General features: G+C 47.4%; 1 protein-coding gene across 1 annotated transcript in view; it reads right to left on the bottom strand.

Moving 5' to 3' along the window:
* LOC140203833 (sodium/calcium exchanger 3-like) overlaps window positions 1-11022 on the bottom strand; it is a 104251-nt gene extending 93229 nt beyond the window's left edge. Inside the window, exon 1 of the mRNA XM_072269937.1 lies at window positions 10953-11022. The gene's annotated coding sequence lies outside the window, so the exon portion shown is untranslated. The remainder of the gene's footprint in view (window positions 1-10952) is intronic.
* Between the last annotated feature and the right edge of the window lie 1067 nt (window positions 11023-12089).

Raw genomic sequence — 12089 nt, 5'->3', positions numbered from 1 at the left:
TTCAGAGTAAATCTAGTGTCAAAGTCCATATATGTCACCATATACAACCACGAGTTTCGATTTCTTGCAGGCATATTCAGTAAACCTAAGAACCATAATGGAATCAATGAAAGATTCCCTCCCCCACCACCACAGGGCGAAAAAACAAGCAATCTGCAAAAGACAACGAACTGTGCAAATACAAATGCAAGTGATGGACGGTCAGAGTTAAACAGCACAGAAACAAGCCCTTCTGGCCCCATCAAGAGGCCAACCATAGATGGGTGAGCAGCTTTGAGTACCTGATTGTCAACATCTCTGAAAGTCTGTCCCAAGCCCAGCATTTCAACGCATTTGCAAAGGAGGCATGCCAGCAGCTACATTTCATTCGGAGTTTGAGGAGATTTCATATGGGAAAATTTCGACACACATACCCTGGACAGCATTCTAACTGGCTGCATTACCATCTGCTGCACGGGAGTGGAATAGGTTGCAGGGGGGGGGGGGGGTGCTGTAAACTCACCCAGCTGCATCATGGGCACCAGAGGGCATCTTCAAAAGGTGGCATTAATGGTTAAGGATTCCCAAGCCCTCTTCTGATTGCTACCATCAGGAAGGAGGTACAGGAGACTGAAGACACACACATTCATCATTTGAGGAACAGCTTCTTCCCCTCTGCCATCATACTTCTGAATGGCCCACGAATTCAAGAACACTACCTCACTATTTTTTCTCTTTTTGCACTACTTATTTAATATGTATTTCTTATTGTAATGTATAATATATTTTATGTATAGTACTGTTCCCGCAAAACAATACATTTCACAATATTACCGTGACGATGATAATGGCTTCCACCTGTCTCGAATGGGTCAGTCCGTTCTGTCACAACGAACAGTGGCACTGGACTGACCTCTACAGGGCACAAGCCTGGGCGGAAGGTATGGAGATCTTGGGATGCCCAGTCGCCCAGCCCGGTGTTGTCCAAAAGAAAGCAAAGCAATACGTTTGGCACCAGCTTGGCTGCAGGAGCTGCCGGAAGGATGCTCAGTGATGTCCAGCCGTCTTAGGGATTCCACTCTGGATTTTCTGTCCAGCTTTACTTCCGTAGCCTTCGTCTCTCTCGAGGTTGTCCACAAGGCAGTGGGGCTATTTACCCATAGCTGGGGAATTTCACAATATATCTCAGTTCCAATACACCTGATTCTGAACTCGACCGGGCTAAACATGTGATGTAGTCTCAGTTGCCCGAATTTGGTGCATATCCCTCTAAGCCAGGGGTTCCCAGGTTGGCAACCCTGCACTAAACCTTTCCTATCAATGTACATTCCAAATGTCCTTTACACAGTACATTGTTACTATACCTGCCTCAATTACTTTCTCTGACAGCTCGCTCTATATCCCAACCACCCTCTTCATCTTCTGTGGCTTTAAGGTGCATTAGCACCACTTTCTGAACTGAAGTGTGGGTCAGGATATCTAAATACTCATATATTTTATATATATATTTGTATCCTACCTGTAAGGAGTTTGTACGTTCTCCCAGTGACCGCGTGGGTTTCCTCCAGGTGCTCCGGTTTCCTCCCACAGTCCAAAGACATACCGGTTGGTAGGTTAAGTGGTCATTGTAAATTGACCCGTGATTAGGCTAGGATTAAATCGGGGGTTACTGGGTGGCGCGGCTCGAAGGCCTATTCCATGCTGCATCTCAATAAATGAAAATAAATAGATTCTTTAAAAAAAGACCTGTATTCTTAAAGAACACCCACAAAATGCCGGGGGAACTCAACAGTCAGGTAACATCTATAGAAACGATTAAACAGTCAACGTTTCAGGCTGAGACCCTTCTTCAGGACTGGAAAGGAAGGGGTAAGATGCCTTCTTAAGGAACTGCACTATGTATTTAAAGCAATAATCCTGTGAGGTTCCTTAAGGTTGTTACAGTCAAGGGTAGTAATGGGTTTAAGCTCCCACTACCTATTAAATGCTCCCAGTAGCGTACACCTCAGATAGCTTCTGACAACCAAGTCCAGCTCCTGGCCTTCACGTGTGGCTTAGCTACTAAGCCCGGCAGAACCGTTTCTACTGACAGGAGGAGGGACAAAGGCGGGTTACTGATGCCTTAAAACCAGTCACTTCAGGCAGATGGTTGGCAGCTCATCTAGAAGGAAAGCTCTGATCTTGAATCTCCGCTGCCTTGAGGCCATATCCACTCATGGGGAAGACTTCGGGAGTAATCCCCAAGGAAAACTCCAGAGCTGGAGTCTCTAAGGCAATTCTACATTGAGTTCAACACTGACTAGCAACTCCTGAGACACTGCTGGTGCCAAACCGTGTCGGTCTCTGCCGTTCCTTTGGGTTCATCAGATGCGTGGAGAGGGGGAGCTTGCTGCATGGGCAACAGCTTGCTCTCCTTAGTCACCTTGAGGAATTTAAGGTAGGGGGTTATATGGGAGGCAGGGTTTGAGGGTCGGCAGAACATTGTGGGCCGAAGGATCTGTACCGTTCTATGTTCTATATCGTACTGCCCTGGCTTGCATATCTTGACAGCTAGGACGCAGAATCCATGGTCAACTCTGACTAACAGAGTCCTCACTCACTCATTCTGTGATCTTTTTGCCAAATACTGTAATGTTAAATTGTATTTTATTCTGTGATAGCTTTAAAATCAACCATCCTCTCTCTTGATTATATCTTGGAAAACCCCTTTGTGTGACTAAGTTGCCCCATTTTATATCTTTCCCCTCTCACCCTCAACCTGTGACCTATCGTCTTTTTTTTATCTCCTTTCTCCTGGGGTGGGGGATGGGATCTCAAACTATTCACCTTATCCATGCCCCTCATGATTTTCCAATCCTCCATACGATCACCCCTCAGTCTCCTGTGCTCCAGAAAAAAAGCCCTAGGCTATCCAATCTTTCCTTATAAATCAGGCCCTTTGTTGCCAGCGTCACCTCTGCCACAAGAGATTCAGAAAATGCTAAGAATCTTGAGCAATACACACATAAAATGCTGAAGGATCTCAGCATTCATAGAGAGGAATAAACAGTCGATATTTCGGGCTGGAACCCTTTATCAAGACTTTTTTTTTTGGAGGAGGGTGTCAGTGGGTAAGAGCTAGAATCATAGAGCCGTAGAAAACTACAGCACAAGAAACAGGCCATTCAGCCCATCTAGTCAATGCTGATGTCTCCTCATACAGTGATGGAATGTTTGCAAGTAAATTGCCAAGATCAGAGAACAACTCAGCCCATCCATTTGCCGTTCCTCGGCTCAATAACCCGGCTGACCAAGGTGCTTCCACAAGTCCTGATAAATATGTTCACTGTTAACGGCATCGCCTGTTTTAGTGTCATCTGCAAACCTAATGGCCATGCCTCGTTCACTCTCATCCAAATCATTGACATCGATGACAAATAGCAATGGGCCGAGCACCAAAGCTCGGACCTGCTCAAGAAGATCGTCCAGCCAAATCCTCGAACTATAAGGGACACTAATTCATAGAGATGACTGATAATAAGAGAGCAGAACGTGGGACAGGAAGAATAGTCAATGTGTTCAAGGCATCTGAATCAGATTTAATATGAACAGCATATTTCATGAAATCTGTTGTCCTTGTAGCAGCAGGACATTGTTATACATAATATTAACTGTAAATTAGATTATATATGCATACACACACCTAGGTAGTTAAAAAGTTCAATTAAATATGCAGTGCAAAAAGGGAGAAAATAAAAGTATTGATGTAGTGTCACGGGTTCGATGTCCATTCAGAAATCGGACGGCAGAGGGGAAGAAGCTGTTCCTGAATCATTGCGTGTGTGCCTTCAGGCTCCAGTACCTTCTTCTTGATGGTAGCAATGAGAAGAGGGCATCAGGATCAGAATAAATTTTAATATCACCAGCATGTGTCATGAAAGTTGTTAACTTCGCGGCAGCAGTACAATCCAATTAGCCCATTAGGCTGCATGATGAGTCAATCTGTAGCCGGGGAAATGATGACAACCTCTTGTTCGACTGTTTAAGGTAAGTTAATTTTTATTCTTTCTTCCTTCTCTTCCAATATTTGTATATCTGTGCACTTGGAATGCTACTGTGACTAATTTCCTTTGGGATCAATAATCTATCTATCAATACATGATAATATAGATCATCACCACCTTCTCAAGGGCAACTAGGGATGGGCAATAAATGCTAGTTTAGCTGGCAACAACCACATCCTGTAAATAAATTTTTAAAAACTGAATTAGAGTAAGTATACGTATATATGTATATCAAATAGTTAAATAAGTAAATATTTAGTTACTTAAATAAATAACTCTTATAAGAACCTCGTTCCTGATAGTAGCAATGAGACCAGGGCATGTCCTGGGAGATGGGGATCCTTAATGATGCATGTAGCCTTTTTGAAGCATTGCGCCTTGAAGATGTCTCAGCTACCATGGAGGTTGGTGCCCATGATGGAGCTGACTGAGTTTACAAATCTCTGCAGCTTATTTTGATCCTGTGCAGTAGCATTCCCCCCACCATGCCTCACACCCCCATACCAGACAGTGATGCAAAGGAATCAAACTCAGAGTTAGTTTATTCAACTAGTAATACAACATGATTAAATTCAAATGTCATAGCCGGGGATGGTAATGGGGATAAGATCCCATTACCTATAAATTACTCCAAATGGCGTGTGACTCTAACAGCCTCCGACAACCAAGTCCAACTCTTGGTCTTAATGTGTGGCTTAGCTACTAGGCCCGGTGGAACTGTTTCTACTGACAAGGGGCAAAGGCGGACCACTGGCGCCTCAAAACCAGCTGCTTCGGGCAGGTAGGGCTCGTCAGCCTTGTCGGCAGCCCGCCTAGGAGAAGGAAAACTCTTGATTTTAAACCTCCACTGCCTCGCAGCCATACCCACCCACGGGAAAGGCTTCGGGAGTAAACCCCGAGGAAGAAATCCGGAGCCGGGGTCCCTAAGGCAGTTTGGTGTTGTTTACAACTTCACTCTGGCAACCTCTGCGATGACACCCGGTGCCAAGCTGTACCGGCACTTGCCCTTCCCTTGGGCTACATCAGTGACGTGGAGAGGGGGAACCCGCTGTGTGGGCAACAGCCGGTTCTTCAAATCTTCCCGCCCAGGCTTGTGCCCTGGAGAGGACACAGTCCACCAGAGGCGCAAACCCATGATCCCCTGGGATCGACGGCAGCCTACTACCACTAAATTCAAAATGTGTTCGCTGTTTGCAGATTAAAGGGTGCAGGCACTTAATTGCTAGTTTACTTTTTCAGCACAGCATTGTGAGTCGAAGGTCAAGTTCCTGGACTTTGCTATTCTGCGCATTGTGTCCCTCTCCAAGGATTGTTTCCTTGTTCATGGTAGAGGGGCCTGGGAGTGCCTGAGATCCCAAGAATGATGCTGTCTGGAGCGCAGCCATCTGGCTCTCAGCTCCTAGTAGGGTCACCCTCGCTGGTAAGGTCAAGAGGGAAGTTCTAGACAAAGACCAATCCAACCAAGACCTTAATGGTGGAGCCAGTGGAAGATGATGATACATCACAACAGCAGTGAAGGCAGAGGAAAGCTGAAGCAGTGAAGGGTTCCCAACTGGCTTGTAGCCCAAGCCACTGGACCCTGGCGTCAATCTGTCAAGGACTTTGTGGTGGCTGCCTGTACCTCAGCATCCACACGTTAAACAACGTCACTCACAGGCGTTCTCTATTAAGGGGATCCACTGTAACATGCCGGACTAAGTCCCGTGGCACGATCAGCAAGAGGCCAAAATATATGGAACTATGGCCTCCTGAGCACCTACCAATAGACAACCCCTTAGGAGGACATCATACTTCAGAATCAGTTTTAAAGTCACTGGCAAATGTCTTGAAATTTGTTCAAAGACAAGAGAAAATCTGCAGATGCTGGATTCTCATTGACGTCGATGTCAAATAGCTATGGGCCGAGCACCAAGCCTTGGACCTGCTCCAAGAAGGTCGCCCAGCCAAATCCTCCAACTACCAGGGGCACAAATTCACAGAGATGACTGACAACAAGAGAGCAGAACATGGGACAGGAAGAATACAGTCAGCACATTCACGAAATCTGTTGTTATGCAGCAGCAGTACAATGCATAATGATAAAAACTGTGAATTCAAGTATAGATTTTTTCCAAGTTAAATTTATTAAGTAGTGCAAAAAGAGAAATTAATAAGTAGTGAGGTAGTGTTCATGGGTTCAAAGCCCATTCAGAAATCTGATGGCAGAGGGGAAGAAGCCATTCCTAAATCGTTGTGTATATCTTCCGGGTCCTGTACCTCCTCCCTGGTGATAGCAATGAGAAGGTGGCATCACCTGACTTGAGTCTTCACAATACTACTATGACTGTGTTCTGTGCCCCATACATGGTCAGGATGGGTAGGATCTTAGTGGCACCCACAAGTGCAGGCGATCAGGCCACAATACAACATAGCAACGCGCTGCATTCTGAGTGAAGTTAAACAAAAGTGAGCGCAACGTACAATACCACAGTGGCAGAACTCACAGCATAGTGACTGTGTTCAACACAATGTGACACAAGGTGTCAAAACACATATTAAGATAATTGCGGTTAAAAAAATGCACAAGACTAGTCAGTGCAAAACAGAGCACTCAGAACTTTCAAGTGGGGCACACACAATACCCGTTACAGCAGCAAAAGTATTCTATGTGAAAGCGGAGGAAACGAGGAAGTGAAAGTGATCACGTTACACTGAGCTCAGCTCAGAGCGATATCATGCATGCTTTAAAGGATACACTCAGTGGTCACTATATTAGGTAGCTGTTCCTCTATCAGGCAGCAGTAAATCAAGGCAACTGGGCTTGCTGTGTTGTCTAGAAGATGTTTTGCCACTCGACCGAGAAGCTTCTTCAGTTCTGATCCATGTTGGGTAAATTTTCCGACTTATAAACTCTGTGAGTTGTTTAAAGCTTTAGTAATCACATGAGGGTTGTTAAGAGTCGTAGAGGCAATGAGAGGGTCATTAGTCTTATCTTTGCATGAATGGAGGTGTGAACTGTTGTGGAGGAGCCAGGGTAGAGATGTTAGGACTGCTTTGTAAGTAGCCGATAGGTGGTGTTGCACCCCCATCCTCTCTGTTCAGGGATGGGTTTTCCAGTTTGACAAAGATGGCTTCCTTGACCCCTCTTTCAAGCCACCTCTCCTCCCTGTCCAAGATGTGCACTTTGATATCATCAAAGGAGTGTCCCCTGTCCTTTAGGTGTAGATATACAGCTGAGTCTTAACCCGAGGTGTTAGCCCGCCTATGCTGGGCCATCTGTTTGTGAAATGGTGGTTTTGTCTCGCCGATATACAGATTTGTGCGGTTCTCATTGCATTGGATAGCATGTACAATATTGCTCTGTTTATGTTTGGGTGTAGGATCCCTGGTGTGGACAAGTTTCTGTCCGAGTGTGTTCGTAGGTTGGAAAAACACAGGTCAAGACTCGGCTGTATATCTACACCTAAAGGATAGGGGACACTCCTTTGATGATATCAAAGTGCACATCTTGGACAGGGAGGGCAGGTGGCTTGAAAGAGGGGTTAAGGAAGCCATCTTTGTCAAACTGAAAAACCCATCCCTGAACAGAGAGGGTCGGGGTTCAACACTACCTATCGGCTACTTACAAAGCAGTCTTAACATCTCTACCTCGGCATCTCCACAACAGTTGACAGCTTCATTCATGCAAAGATAAGACTAATGACCCTCTCATTACCTCTACGACTCTTAACGACTCTCATGTGATTGCTATGCCTTTAAACAACTCACAGAGTTTATAAACTGGAGAACTACCCACCATAGATCAGAACTGAAGAAGCCTCTTGGGCGAGTGGCAAAACGTCTTCTCGACAACACAGCAAGCCCAGTTGCCTTGATTTACTATTGCTTGACATACAATGACCTGGATGACTGAGAACCTTCATAGACTAGTTGTTCCTCTCCGTGCCCTGTGACACCTCGGGCAGCAAGCCTGCTGTTTCAGCATTTGCCTGCTTTTTTTTTTACAAGGCCGAGTTGCTAGCTCGACGCTCAACTCTGCATGGATGGAAAGCCTGCAAGGAGCCGGCCGGATTCGAACCAAGGACCAATAGTTCAATAGCTCCATTTAATATCAGAAAATCTATACAATATACATCCTGAAATTCTTTTGCTTCGCAGACATCCACGAAAACGGAGGAGTGCCCCAAAGAATGGGTGACAGTTAAAATGTTAGAACCCAAAAGCCCCTCACTCACAAGCAGCAGCCCTCCTCCACCCCCACTTCCACAAAAAGAAGCATTGGCACCCTCCACCCACTAAGCATGCAATTGCAAGGCCCCCAATAAAGACCATAATCTGCAGTATAACAAAAGCTAATCATTCACCCGACAATTCGACACGCCACAGGCTCTCTCTCTCTCTCTCTTTCCCTAATAAAGGGAAAAAGAGGTGCTCCCTTTCACACCAAGAAGGGTTACATAACAACACAACTCACCTCAAGGTCTGGTGCTGATACCACCACACCAAAGGCTGGCTATATTAGGTACTCCTACTCATTAATGTGTTTATCTAATCAGCCAATCACGTGGCAGCAACTCAATACATAAAAGCATGCAGACATGGTCAAGAGGTTCAGTTATTGTTCAGACCAAACACTGAAAATGGGGGAAAAAAATGTGATCTAAGTGACTTTGACTGTGAAATGATTGTTGGTGCCAGACAGGGTGCTCGGAGTATTTCAGAAACTGTTGATCTCCTGGGATTTACACCCACAACAGTCTCTATAGTTTACGGAGTCTGGCCAGGGGGAAAAAAAAACAAAAAAAAAATCCAGTGAGCAGCAGTTCTGTGGGTGAGAACACTTTGTTAATCAGAGAGGTCAGAGGAGAATGACCAGATTGGTTCAAGCTGAGAGAAAGGCAACAGTAACTCAAATAACCATGCATTGCAACAGTGGTGTGCAGAAGAACATCTCTGAAGTGGATGGGCTACAGCAGCAGAAAACCATGAGTGTTACTTTACACTGAGTGGCTTCTGTATCTAATCCACAGAGTGTATACATGCTTTAAAGAATGTACCTTTAAACAAAATAAGCAATGTCTTTCATGAAATTATTCTTATTTTCCAATGCAGCCTGATCCCAACCACCCTCAGGCACTGCAACTGTGCAAGTGAAAACCATTTCGCTGAAGGTTCTCCACGTGAGCCAGAGGTGGAGGTCTCTGCTCTCCTACGGAGTGCGCTACTGAGGACAGAGTTCCACGGTCTGAGAAGGCAGCAGAAGCAGATTCAATTCGACTTTGAAGAGGAAGTTTTTGCAGGGCTTAGGGTTCAGAACTGGAGAGTGGGACTCGTTAAGTCGCTCTCCAGGAGAGCTAGCCCAGTTGTGATCACCAGGCTTCTCCCCCACCCTGCCCACGTTCTGCCCTATTCTATAAAGGCTTAGCAAATCAGGGCAGGGGATGGGTAGGGTCTATTGCAATTGGCTGCACAAAGTAATACTGAGAATTATGGAGCAAAAGGAAGTTTTATAAGCGGCATTTCCTCTGTAAGCAGGTGCTCAGATGCAACAGTGGGAACTGTACAGACTGCAAGACTGCCAGCCTTTCCTTGTAACACCAAGAGCTGTTAGATGCAGCTCCAGAGAGCGAATTTGTGAGAGGAAGGTCTGGCGGAAAATAGCAAGGGTACTACTGAAGACAAGTATGAGCACAAATGTATGGGGGGGGAAACGTCAGGTATAGGACAGTGAGCAAGCAAGGAGAAAAACTACCAGGGCACAAGACAGGGGCATGAGGTGGGGAAGGCACTGGCAGTCATGGCAGTGAGCATAGCAGGGCACTGGTGGGCATGACGGTGGGGGCATCAGGACACTGGGCACTGGCAGGCATGGTGGGGGGCATCAGGACACTGGTGAGCACCTCACAGGGGCCTCAGGGCACTGGACACTGGCAGGCATGACAGTGGGGGCATCGGGGCACTGGAGACTGACAGGCATGATGGTGGGTGCATCAGGACATGACACTGGCAGGCATGACAGTGGGGGGGGATTGGGGCACTGGCAGGCATGTCAGGACACAGGTCGGTGCCTCACAGGGGCATCAGGGCACTGGACACTGGCAGGCATGACAGTGGGGGGGATTGGGGCACTGGTAGGCATGTCTGGACACAGGTGGGCACATCACAGGGGCATCAGGGCACTGGACACTGGCGGACATGGCAATGATGCATCTGGGCACCGGCGAGGGGCAGCAGGGCACTGGTGGGGCATCAGGGAACGAGGTCCAGAGACACAAGACAGAGGGTGAACCTATGACACGACTGTGTGACCAGACGAGCAATGCCCAGACGTGCCCCGACTGAGCTGGTCCAGGGGAAGGTACATACAGTACATCGTATTGAACAGAAACCAGAGTGTGCCCAATATACCTCCTAAACAGAGCGGTGAGTGGGCACAAGACAGCGAGGGCTGCCTACAGAAGGCAAGAGCTTCCAAGCAACATTATGAAAACTAGGGCAATAATATATAAATATACAACGGAATGCACCAGTGTCTTTTTTTTAAACTGTGTTATGCCGGGTAAGTCACGACAAATTTAAATCAAAAGGAACAAGCGGACTGCCAGCCAGCTACTGATACTAATAAAGGGGTTCGATTCAGATAAACAGACAGTCTCTGAACTGAGCGCTCGCCAGGGAAGAGAGCCGGCGGTGACACTGACTGAGCGGTTTGGTGCCCAGGGAAGAGGAGCGAGTGGGCAGCAGATGTAAGGCTGGTACGGCAGAGCACAACACAGTGAGACCAGTTCCAGCGACCTAACTCACACTAACACGTTAATAATGAGAGAGAACGGCTGGGATTCACCACAGCGAACGGGGCAAGGTTTCATTTGCTGTGTCCGGGCAGTGCAGAGTGGGCAATGCCAACCCTCCACCCCACCCTATGCCCTCGCACTAACCCCCCCCCCTTACCTTCCTGCCTCCCGTTTAAAGCCCACAGCCGGCGATGCGCTGCCGTCTCCTCCGCCTCGCTCACCCAACACAGCCACTCGACTCCGGGCGCGGGCACGCGGCTCTTGCGCGCTCCCGCTTGCCTGGGCGGCGCGGATGCGCGTGTGGCGTCACTCCAGGATCCTTCCTCCCACCCGCCTCCCCCGCCAAAACAAACACATTCCCTTCCCCGTCAGCCGCTGCATCACCTCAGACCCAGGGGTTCCTCGGGGAGCTGGGAGGGGAGCGTGGCAATGGAGAGAGAAAAGGTCAGGGGAGAGGGAGCGCCTCAGGAAAGCTGTACCCCCTACCTTGAGGTGGTTACAGTCGGCTGGTTCCCCCCTATCGCAGCCTGTTGCCTGTGTCATCCAGACGGTTGTCTGTGCGACACTGTTTATCGTTTGTGTAACTGAACCGTGGGTTGATGAAATACTCACTGGGATTTGCGTCTTTTCAGCACCATGTAGTTATATATATATATTTCAGCCTGGGGTCTGCGTGATAGATCTCCCAGTCTACATGTGTGTATTGCAGCCCGGGGTCTGCACAATGTGATTAGAAGGTGTAGGGAACAGGGGTTAGTGTTCAAAGTTCAAAGTAATTTTATTATGAATAGAGTACATGGACAGTATGTCTCCACACGCGATACTGAGATTCGTTTTCCTGCGGACGTACTCGGTAAATCTATAGAGTACTAACTGTAACAGGATCAATCATTGATCACTGAGGGTGTTTAAGGAGAAGATTGATAGGTATCTAATTAGTCAGGGTAGTGGGCACGTGGCCAAGTGGTTAAGGCATTCGACTAGCGACCTGAAGGTCGTGAGTTCGAGGCAGCGTGTTGTGTCCTTGAGCAAGGCACTTAACCGCACATTGCTCTGCGACGACACCAGTGGGTCCTAATGCCCTTCCCTTGGCCAACATCAGTGTTGTGGAGAGGGGAGACTTGCAGCATGGGCAACTGCCTGTCTTTCATACAACCTTGCCCAGGCCTGCGCCCTGGAGTGTGAAGCCTTTCCAGGCGCAGATCCATGGTCTCGCAAGACTAATGGATGCCTCAATAGTCAGGGTATCAAGGGATATGGGGGGAAAAGCCGAAAATTGGAACTAGATGGGAGA

The sequence above is a fragment of the Mobula birostris genome, chromosome 10 (genome assembly GCF_030028105.1).
Source record: "Mobula birostris isolate sMobBir1 chromosome 10, sMobBir1.hap1, whole genome shotgun sequence".
Classification (NCBI taxonomy): domain Eukaryota; kingdom Metazoa; phylum Chordata; class Chondrichthyes; order Myliobatiformes; family Myliobatidae; genus Mobula; species Mobula birostris.
The sequence above is the reverse complement of the archived record's forward strand: the minus strand, read 5'-3'. Positions and strand labels throughout refer to the sequence as shown.